The sequence below is a fragment of the Tursiops truncatus genome, chromosome 4, assembly GCF_011762595.2.
Source record: "Tursiops truncatus isolate mTurTru1 chromosome 4, mTurTru1.mat.Y, whole genome shotgun sequence".
In the NCBI taxonomy this organism is placed as follows: domain Eukaryota; kingdom Metazoa; phylum Chordata; class Mammalia; order Artiodactyla; family Delphinidae; genus Tursiops; species Tursiops truncatus.
The window spans coordinates 129,338,464-129,350,494 of record NC_047037.1 but is presented as its reverse complement, the minus strand read 5'-3'; positions in this window follow the sequence as shown (position 1 = coordinate 129,350,494).

Here is a 12,031-nt window from a genome sequence, read left to right as displayed (position 1 = left end):
GACATGTAGGAAAAATATCAATAGAGAAATCTTAACAAAAAGGTGTTAAACTGTATATACAGTTTTTATTTTTCAACTTTGTGTGACCTGGGCATTTCTGGTCATCTTGTCTTACAATCACTTGAGTTACAGAACTGTCTTCATATCCGTTAAGACTCTTACAAAAAAACTAAAAAGAACAACTACAAATGAGTGGGCTGTAGCATAAAAATTTAGAATAATTAGTATGTACTAACATTACTTTTTATTACCTTAGTTTAATTCAAGTGAGTATTAGCCGCCAGTTAGGTTAAATGCGCGGGCATACAAGGGAAGACTGTTAAAGGTAATATCTATTGCTCACTTTTTGAGAATGTCATCAAAAATCAGAAAGGCAGGCTAAAGTGTGGAGCTTTGAGATTCATCTTCCCACCTCTATATCAGATATAGGAAAGTGAAGTGGAATGAGTAATTAATGTGATGCTTATAAAAAACAAAATCAGTAAACAATTCCTGGAGAGAATACTAAAATGAATTTGTCTTACTATTCCTGAAGTCTAGACTGCCTTTTGTTTCATTTGAAGTAATCTTTCAAATTGACTTCTGGCTTCCAAGAGTAACATTTGACCCTTTCTTTTCCCTTCAGAGGATGAAGTTTTAATTTACGTTTTTCCACACTCCCCATCGTTTGCTTATTCATTTATTCATTCTTATATTTATAGCTTGTCTTATAAAATTATTTCAAAGGCTTACAGAAATACATATATTATAACCTGATACAAATACAAAAATGATGGAGATAAAGGTGAAATAAGATAAAGCAGGGACAGAGTCCTTGAGAAGATGCCAAAAGTGGACTGGAACATTTTATCTGAGCTTTCTTGCAGCAGAAGTAAGAAAGGAAACAGGGCAAATCACAAAGCTCAGAGAGTGTAGTAGCTTAGACAGATTATAGGGTTTTACATTAAAAAACATGAAAGAGATGTATCCTATGATCTCAATGAAGGGAAATGATGTGATGTTGTAGATACCATTCTTATGATGAAATATTGTGTTCCATTCATTTGTTTCTTATAAAGTGCTCAATATAACTCTATGACCAGAAACCAAATAATAATAAAAACAATTCTGCAAAACATCTTGGAATGGAAATTTCAAGTAGTTTGGTTTGATCAAAAACTAAAATTTATAATATCTAGGGGAATGGATGGACAGTGTATCACTTCACGATTATTCATCATTATTGATCCTTGAATCTGAGGTTTATTGGAAAGTGAGCAACAGAAAGTTAAATGGGTAAGAGATTGTGATGAAGTACGTATTTCTGGTGAAAGGCGAATCATAAACATCAGAAGGTTTATTTAAATATTTATTAAACCACTTTTTTAAAATTAAGAGAATGCTCAGTAAAATATAAGATTCAAGATCAACATACAAAAATTAGGAGGTTCCTATACACCAGTAATACCTAACCATAATATGTAATGGAAAAAGTGATTTATACATATAGCAGCAGAAGTCATAAAATGCATAAGGATAAACCTAATAAACACTAGGTTTATATGAAGAAAACCACACAACAAATTTTCTTTGTAAGACATAGAAACTTTTTGAAGAAACAGATTTTATTTCAACCAAAGCATTATTCAATATTATGTATTTAGTTTCCAAATATATGTGATTTTTAAAGTTATCCATTTGCAATCACTATTATTTTGTTATTGTTGCATTATGGTTGAAGGAACACAGTCTTTCGATATTGATCCTTAATCATCTAATATATTTTTTGGGGGTAAATATTCCATTTGTATTCAGAAACATTGTATTCAAAACATTATTTGTTGTGTATACATATCTCATTGATTAAGCTTATTAATTTTATTTAGATCTTCCATAAAAAAAATCAGGAGGTAAAGATGAAGCCCTTCTATGAAATTAAGAAATCTAAAAAGATACATCTTTGAATAGAAGACCACCTCACTTCTGGTAGAGGAAACACCTGGAAGCAGGGCCACAGTTTTGTTCAGAAAACCCTTCTGAATTTATCACATTGAATGTACAAATGGCTCAGAAGCATTTGTCTGCACTAGAGGACAAGGCTGCAAATATCATCAAATATTGATCAGAGCCATGAAAAAATAATAGGCATGCAGAGGAAAAATAAATCTAATTGAGATATCAAATTTAAATAATATGTTTTTCAGGTAAATTCTAATATAGATAAAATGGGAATCATACACACACTGACCTCCTATAAGGTCATCTATAAGCCAATAATATATTCAGTATAATCTGTCCACCATGATGATTTGGGTTTCAGAGCAGTTGATCTTAAGCCCTTTTCTTTTCCTCACAGCAAACGTAAAATAAAACTTGCTGTCTCATGAGGTCAATGCTTCATGACTATATATATGCCGACCATTCAGAAAATAATTTGCTATTTTTGTACTACCTTGTTTTCTTAGGTTTTGTGTTTTATATTTGCTTATCTGTGCTATTTGTTGTTTTTGTTTTTAATTAGAATCTGCTTGGCATATCCTGGGTAAATCCTGGTCAGGAATAAAGCTTACATCTTGCCTTTCCTCTCTGAACTTTTCAACTACTCCTTTGTTTTTCAGTGTCCTGAAAGTCAAATTTGTCCAAACTCTTTTTTTTAGTTTCTAAATTCTTTTTTTTTAATATCTTTATTGGAGTATAATTGCTTTACAATGGTGTGTTAGTTTCTGCTTTATAACAAAGTGAATCAGTTATACATATACATATGTTCCCATATCTATTTCCTCTTGTGTCTCCCTCCCTCCCGCCCTCCCTATCCCACCACTCCAGGCAGTCACAAACCACCTAGCTGATCTCCCTGTGCTATGCGGCTGCTTCCCACTAGCTATCTATTTTACATTTGGTAGTGTATATATGTCCATGCCACTCTCTCACTTTGTCACAGCTTACCCTTCCCCCTCCCCATATCCTCAAGTCCATGCTCTAGTAGGTCTGTGTCTTTATTCCTGTCTTACCCCTAGGTTCTTCATGACCTTTTTTTTTTTTTTTTTTTTAGATTCCATATATATGTGTTAGCATATGGTACTTGTCTTTCTCTTTCTGACTTACTTCACTCTGTAGGACAGACTCTAGGTCTATCCACCTCACTACAAATAACTCAATTTCACATCTTTTTATGGCTGAGTAATATTCCATTGTATATATGTGCCACATCTTCTTTATCCATTCATCTGTTGATGGACACTTAGGTTGCCTTGATGTCCTGGCTATTGTACATAGAGCTGTAATGAACATTTTGGTACATGACTCTTTTTGAATTATGGTTTTCTCAGGGTATATGCCCAGTAGTGGGATTGCTGGGTCATATGGTAATTCTATTTGTAGTTTTTTAAGGAACAACCATACTGTTCTCCATAGTGGCTGTACCAATTCACATTCCCACCAGCAGTGCAAGAGTATTCCCTTTTCTCCACACCCTCTCCAGCATTTATTCTTTCTAGATTTTTTGATGATGGCCATTCTGACCGGAGTGAGGTGATATCTCATTGTAGTTTTGATTTGCATTTCTCTAACAATTAGTGATGTTGAGCATCCCTTCATGTGTTGGTTGACAATCTGTATATCTTCTTTGGAGAAATGTCTGTTTAGGTCTTCTGCCCATTTTTGGATTGGGTTGTTTGTTTTATTGTTATTGAGCTGCATGAGCTGCTTGTAAATTTTGGATACTAATCCTTTGTCAGTTGCTTCATTTGAAAATATTTTCTCCCATTCTGAGGGTTGTCTTTTGGTCTTGTTTATGGCTTCCTTTGTTGTGCAAAAGCTTTTAAGTTTCATTAGTTCCCATTTGTTTATTTTTGTTTTTATTTCCATTTCTCTAGGAGGTGGGTCAAAAAGAATCTTGTGATTTATTTCATAGAGTGTTCTCTTTAGAGTCCCTATTCTGAAGCACTACAATGTTTTTCAGATTTGAAAGCAAGCAAACAAAACCTGAAACATTGTGTGTTTTTGGTTTCAGGTTTTCATCTTTCTCTGTGGATCCTGAAGAACAACTTTAAATTTTGTAGAATTTCTCGTCTTTTTTTTTTTTTCTGGGAGAAAGGAAACTCTCATTAAAACCTCATGATATACTTTATTTCTAAACCCATACCGCTAACTTTGAGTTGAAAAATAATTTGATAAAACTAAAGATTCCTGTCACGTCTGTAAAATGACAAGGTGAGCTACAAATTGAGTTAATGATAATTTCCTTCTATTTCACGTGTTTATTATGGCAAAAGTTTTATTTTTCAAAATCATTATCCAGTTTCCTCTCCATCAAACATTAATGTGAATGCAGTACATACAAAGTTATACAGAAGTAGAATCTCCCCATTATAGGTGTCTGAGAAAAGCTAGAAACGGCATTTCCATTAAAAAGTAATATACAGAATGGAGGGGGAAAAAAAGTCTTCAGGGCCTTAGAAAGAGAAAAATTGCTACATTGTAAATCAATGCATGACCACCCAAATCAGCATTATATTTCATAAATCTGTAGACAGCATTAGTTATAGTCAAAAGGAACTGTTGTAAAATTACTTGTGGAACACCCATTCACACACACAAATAAACACACCCAAATGGCACAGAATCATGTAAATTAAAAACATGAAAGTCCAGTGAAGCCACCAAAATGTGGTCACTTTCTAGTCTGGTCTTATGTACCAAACCCTAAAATTTAAGATTCTTCTTGTTAAAAAAAAAAAAAAATCTGCAATCTTCTCTATGTATTATCCTCAAAAGTTGCTCAAAAAAGTGATTTGTTTAGGAGCATGAAAATGCAGGACCCAATAATTACAATTAAGTAAAAAAGGAGTGAGGAATACAGCAGCAAAGGCAATGGAGTTGCACTTTAGGGTTTTTTTTTAAACAAAAAGCTGTTTCCACCTATTTTTTAAGGGATAATTTAAGTAAATATAATTTTTAACATTGAGGCATGAAGAAAATTGTTTTAAAAGGGAAGAAAATTAAAGCAAGGGTATTTAGGTTGCTCTTAATATATATTGTGGGTGTTTTCTCTAAGATTGCTTTCCCTGAGATTCACAGGATCCATGCAACATTGTTAAAGCAGAACCATTTCTGTATAATGAAAACCAAAGTGTATATTCAAGGATATGAAGAAAAATAGAAAGATATGCATTTGTAAGATAATAACTGTGAAATCAGTTTTATTCAGTCATAGATATTATTTTTACACAATATTTGGCATGTGTTGAAGAAATAAATATATAAGAAACTCACTTCAAAATTAAAATATGTTAGTGGTTTTGTCTATTCATCCTAAAATTTAAATGTTTATTGGACACAAATCATATGATGTACATGTTTTTACACCATATCTTTACTTTTACTCCAAAGTAGAAGGTATATTCCTAATATAACCATTTTGTTGACGTGGAATTTGAGGCCAGATTTCATGCACAAAGTCAAGTCAATGGAGAAAGAGTTTTATATTTAACTCAGCAAGGGAAAATAACTTTTGTGAATACATTGTCCAATTTATTGCTGGCATAGTCTATATTTGTATAACTGCCAACACTTCCTTCATCTGCTTTTATGTACAGAATAAAAGTATCACCCAGCAGGACTATTTTAGTGTGTCATCGAAAGAAAAGGTAAATCCACTTATTTTCAAAAATCAATCCTAGCCTGCCTTAGGGTAATAGCGTCTGGTACCTGAAGGAATACAAGAACCATGTTGTGAGTAGTAGTTTTTAATTTAAAATCTCAATTTACTACAACTAGGTTTCTCTTAGAACTTTGCTTAATTCTATTTTGCAGGCTTTTCGTGTACATTAATTTGCATAACTGTATTGAAGTGAGCTTTTGTGCTGAGAAACCAAACCAAATTCAAAAGTCTTAATTAAAAGCATAGGGAACCTGAATGAAATTTTAGATATTAGGAGTCTGACCTATGCTGGCCTATTATTTCCTGATTTATTTGATTTATAAAGACTCAATTTTTGCTTGAAAACCCCTAGGGAGTGATTAAGATATTTTTGAATCTGTAAAATATAACCATTAAGAATGGCAGCAATTTGAATTCATGATGCTCTTAGTGGACCGTGCCATGAAGACTAACATGCCAACCATTCCTTTTGATTGTGAAGCATATTGGAAAAACTTTATGCTAGTATTCTAATAGCACTTTTCCATTACATGGATATATTCATTTGAATCTGCCAGGTTTTTCTCTATGACAGTGATATTCAACTGACTACAATTTTTGTTCCCCAGGGGACATTTGTCAATGTCTGGAGATGTTTTTGTTTGTTTCAACTTGGGGGTAGGGGAGCTGCTACTGGCACCTAGTGGGAAGAGGTCAGGAACAGTCGCTAAACATCCTACAATGCACAGGACAGCTCCCTGCAACAAACACTAACCAGCCCAGAATATCAACAGTACTAGTTGGGTGGCTCTAATATGGAGATTATGAACACAAATCTAATATAGGCTTACTGTAGATGTTTTGGAAATCTTATTCCAGAAAAAAAATAAAATAAAATAACAGTAAATCACATATTCTCAGTTGGGATAAACAGAGGCAACATACCAGAGTAATGTTTTGCCATGAATCAGGGACATAGCTTTTGATAAAACTTCCCTTGCCCAGCATCTATGGTGCTTCTTCTGAGAACATGCCCATCTGAAACACAAGCAGACACTGCAGTAAGTTATCAAATTGTGTATAAGAATTCCACCTCATTCAATGACTCTCCAAGGCAGACCACTGGTTATAGACATTACTAACCACAGTAGACAATCAGTCTTCTGGAGCTTACAGTGTAGAAAAGGCATATGGACATGAATGAAATGATCGCACGAATAAATATTTAGCTGTAAATTGAAAAAAAATATGAAAGAGAGGGTCATGGTTTATGAGCTCATTAAATGGGTGAGACTGACAAGGTTTAAGAAGGTCCAGGAAACCTTTATATGAAGGTTTTATATGAATCATTTATATGTAAAAGTAGTCAAAAATCCCAGAAATGATCACATTTCATGATGCAAACTTATTGTAAGTAGATTGCTGGGACATGCATGCTGTGTGCTTTGCAGAAATTCAGGATACTATTTGCTTTGCTTTTAGTTTTTCATCTTTTTTTTTTTTTTTTTTTTTTTTTTTTTGGGTACGCGGGCCTCTCCCGTTGTGGAGCACAGGCTCCGGACGCGCAGGCTCAGAAGCCATGGTTCACGGGCCCAGCCGCTCCGCGGCATGTGGGATCTTCCCAGACTGGGACACAAATCCGTGTCCTCTGCATTGGCAGGTGGACTCTCAACCACTGTGCCACCAAGAAGCCCTATTTTTTCATTCTTAAATCTTCTTTAAATAAGAAGCAAAGGATTCTCAGGTCTATAATAAATTACTCTTCAGGAATACATCAAATCTTATTCTCTGCTCTATTTTAACTATAGCAAGCACCATATCATATTGAATACGTTGCAGTCACTTCATGAGGTTAGCCGGTCCTAAAGAAGTTTTTCATCAGAAGTAACAGCTACTCAAATGGAGTACCTGGGAGAAAACAGACGGCACATCCTCCAGATAATTCAGGAGTCTAAGCCTATCCAACATGACACCCAGAGATAAATTAATCTGTAAAGCATAATTTCCTCTAAATATTATTTTAACCCTTTTGCCTGAACCAGTTAAACCACTTTGTCTCTTTATTTTCCCTCTTAAATCATCTTTGTCTTCATCTCTGTCTATTACCTATAAACATTTTTAAACCTTGCAGGCCCATAGCCTGGAACCTATGTGAATAGGTGTAAAATTTAAAACCAAAATGAAATAAAATAAATGTAAGTGAGGAATTGAATATAACTTAATCCACAGAAAAAATAGCAAGTGTCAATCTACTAAAAACAAAAACAAGTAAATACTGCCCGTAGTGGAAAACAAAACAACTTACAAAACATGTTTTTGAAGTAAAGTATTTTATTTCTTAAGTTATATTATTTTTCTGGAACATTCAGTTACATATACCATAATATATAATAATTTGTGAAGTGTTTTTTAACATTTAATTGGATTTGTACATGTATTCAGTGGAAAATATATAGCTTTCTTAGATTTCTCATAGCCATCTGAGGATTGTATTTCATTAGAACAATGTCGGATGGCGTAGCACTCAGCAATAAATTGTAGCATTCAAAGAACAAAAATATATAGGATCAGCTAAAATTATTTTCCCTTTCTTACATCTTTGCAACGATATTCCATACATTGATGAAAAATAATTTGCTTTATTTGCTATCTAGTTTTTTTTTCAGTTGATATTCCTCAGATGCTTTGTTTCTTAGAGAATCTGATTTTTTTAATCCCCCCCAAAAAAAATGAACACAAGAAAGATATATATATATATATATATATATATATATATATATATTTTAAGATGTTGGGGGTAGGAGTTTATTAATTAATTAATTAATTTTTACTGTGTTGGGTCTTTGTTTCTGTGTGAGGGCTTTCTCTAGTTTTGGCAAGCGGGGGCCGCTCTTCATCACGGTGCACGGGCCTCTGACTATCGTGGCCTCACTTGTTGCGGAGCACAGGCTCCAGATGCGCAGGCTCAGTAGTTGTGGCTCACGGGCCTAGTTGCTCTGCGGCATGTGGGATCCTCCCAGACCAGGGCTCGAACACGTGTCCCCTGCATTAGCAGGCAGATTCTCAACCACTGCACCACCAGGGAAGCTCAAGAAAAGATATATTTCTTAAAAATTAGTTTTGAAAAGCCCTTTGTATCAGCCATTTTGGCATCTGTTCATTTTCCAGCCCTAGGAGGACCCAGTCCTTCTCATCCTTAGTGAATCTGGGAGAGGACAGTGTAATCCAACTTAACTTGCTTTTTAATCCACGAATGGAAACTCTGTGATAATGGATGATTTCAGGTTTGAATTTCCAAATACTTTGTCCTAATCAAGTAAGGAAAGAGCCACAATTTAGTGCCGTTCAGTAAGCAAATAATCCTATTCTAAATTGCCTGGGCCCCTGTCATTGATCCAGGTTTAAAATGAGTCGGTTTAAACCATGGCACTCTGACCCTCTGCTTCTGAATTTCCAACACGTCTCGCACCACCCGGGATGGGGAAGCTGCTGGAAAGCTGAGAGAGGGCCTTGGGCAGCTGCAGCGGCAGTGGCTCCAGTGTGACCCTCTGGAACGCTGCGGCCATCGCGTGTCAGTTAACCCATGGTGTAACTAAGTGAATGATATGGGCGGCGGAGGAATCTTTAGACGCTCTCCCAAGAGAAGTGCCTTGAGGAACAGGAGTCCTGACAGAGCCCTGAAGTGAGAAGGGTTAGTCTGTTAGAACAAAGCTCAGGAATCAGTGTACTGGATCAAGCCAACGTTTTCTGGTTCAGGCACTCAAAAAGTGTGTCTCGTAGCTATGCCACGTACATCGTGCTTCCAGGAGTTAAGAGGGCCCTTCCAGGTCCCTGTACTAGACGTGTACGATCCAATCGGTGAGACTAATCAATGAAAGGAGAATAGCACGTGTAAAATAATGCCAACCCCATGTAAGTGGACTGTCGTAGTTCTGAGAAGTGTGGGTCAGTGAGGACGGATCAATCAGGCAGCACGTGGATCAATCAATCAATTCTTTCCATGAACACTGAGCTGCGCAATGCTCTGTGCTGGATTGTGTTAAACTAGGAACAGAAAAGTCAGCAATAGATTCTCAGTATCTGCTCTTGCCGATTCTGCAAACAGTATTCACTCACCTGCTTATATGCTCAAAGTAGTTCCAATTTCAATTAAAAAAACAAACATACAAACTGAAATTTGTACTTGAGTACCCCCCCTTTCTTTTTAGCAAAGAAATGTCCACAATGCTATGAGCTCTCTTAGATAGGGAATGTGTCCTATTAATCTTTGTGTTCCCAGCAACCAGCAGAATGCCTAAAATGTAGTAGGTAGTTAAGGAATATTTTCTAAGTAAATGAATCCTATATTCTTGTACTGAGCACATGATAACCATTTAATTAGACATGTGATTTGCACATGAGGGAAGGCAATTCTCCCTTAAAATTGTCCTGCCAATTCCTCTCTAGCCTCAGTCCACCTGAACAAATTTGGCCGTGTCACTTCCTTTTACTTCAGACTGGGGCAGCTTTGCACAAGGAGCATGTAGTGTATGCCACCCAGATGTCCCCAAATATTCCCCTTGATTATACCTGAGTATGACACATCTGTAATCAACCCCCTAAGGTTGTTCTCCTTTATCCTAAGAGATTAAAAACTGCCTTAGGCTTACCTGCTCAGGGTATGGTATGTAAATATGTTAACTACAAGTAAAAGCAAAACATACCCCCCCAAAACAAACAAACAAAAACGATAAAGCAATGTGTCTTTTTACTCTGATAGATATTATTGTTCCTTAAATGACAGATACACACTACTGTGTGTCAGGATGGCAGGGCAGGAATGACAAGATGCATGTAAAAGTTTGAGGACTTGATTAAAAACATAAATTAGGCCAGTCAGACAAACCTGCATAAGCACAGAAAGCTGCTGTAATAGTCAGGCTTGGAAAGGATTACCACACAGAAATGTATCAGGAAATCCTAGGACTCTAGGACTATATACTTAATCAAAGATAAACTTTAGTAGGTCTTAAAAAAAAAAATCAAGACCTTTATGTTGAGGTAACACAAAGCCATGATTTTCCCCAGACTTAATCATAAATGTAGGTATTGTTAATGCTTAGCCCTTCAGAGTAATTTTAGGACATTTTGAGCAATATTACATGTATTCAGCTGGTTTCAAAATTTAATTCTTATTTCCATTTTTCAAATCATTTCAAAGTGGACCAGCTAGAAATTGCCTTAGAGAGGGCCTAAGTGTGTTTTATCATGGTAAGAATGTGCAAAAACCATTAGATTCTATGAATAAGTAGTTTTCACAATTTATGAAAATAATTTTTCTCATTGATATTATGTTAGTTTAAATATATAAAATCCACTTTTGAATTCCTCTTTGTGTCCCTATCACCTTTGCCTGCTACTGTGTAATTTCACATGCATTTTTTTGCCCTCACAGGATCCAATAAGATAAGTATGTCATATTTCTTAGTATGCTCAGGCTGCTACTTTTTCTTTTTTTTTTCATAGTTTTGGAGGCTGGGAAATCCACAGTGAAGGTGCTAGCAGATTTAATTCCTGGCTTGTAGACAGCTTCTTTCTTGCTATGTATTCCCATGAGCTATCCTTGGTGCATGCTCCAGGAGAGAGATCACTCTGTCTTCCTCTCTTATAAAGGCAATAATCCCATCATGAGGATCCCACACTATTCTAAAGCTAATTACCTCTCAAAGACCCCACTTCCAAGTACCATCACACTGGGGGTTAAACCTTCCATAGATGCATTTTGGAGAGACACAAACATTCAGCCCATAACAGTAATGCATAACTCTACCAATATGATTTCTGAATACACAAAAAATAACATTATGTAAAAGTACAATGAATTTCTCTTTCATTAAGAAACCCAATTATTTCAGAAAGCTCATGTGGTTTAATAACCCAGTGAGTATGCCATTTCCTAGGTATTAAACCAAACATACTACTTTTCACAGCAAGGGGGAGGCCCTTCTCCAGGTGGTAGCTTCTACAGTGGTTTCAGGTAACTGGATTATTTTCTTATGCTCCAAGACCAAGCTCATTGGTCTGCATCTTGGAAAGACTTTCTAGACAAATCTGGGTTGAGCCAACCCCCTAGCCCTTCACCATGCCTGAGCCTGCAGAATTCTCCACCTGTTATATCTTCATTCACCTTTTTCTGGTATATGTCGTCACCCACAACATCAAGACAAGAACTTATGTATCTTTAGTTTCTAGACTATATCTGGGATGTAACAGCACTCAAGTATGTTGACTGAATGAATCAAGTCTACCAAAATATAAGCTTCATGGGGTAGAGAATTTTGTTCTACTGTTTGCTGTTGGCAGAATACTGCCTAGCACATAGGAGTTACTCCTAAATTATATGATGAATGAGGAGGTTATTTAGTGTGTAGT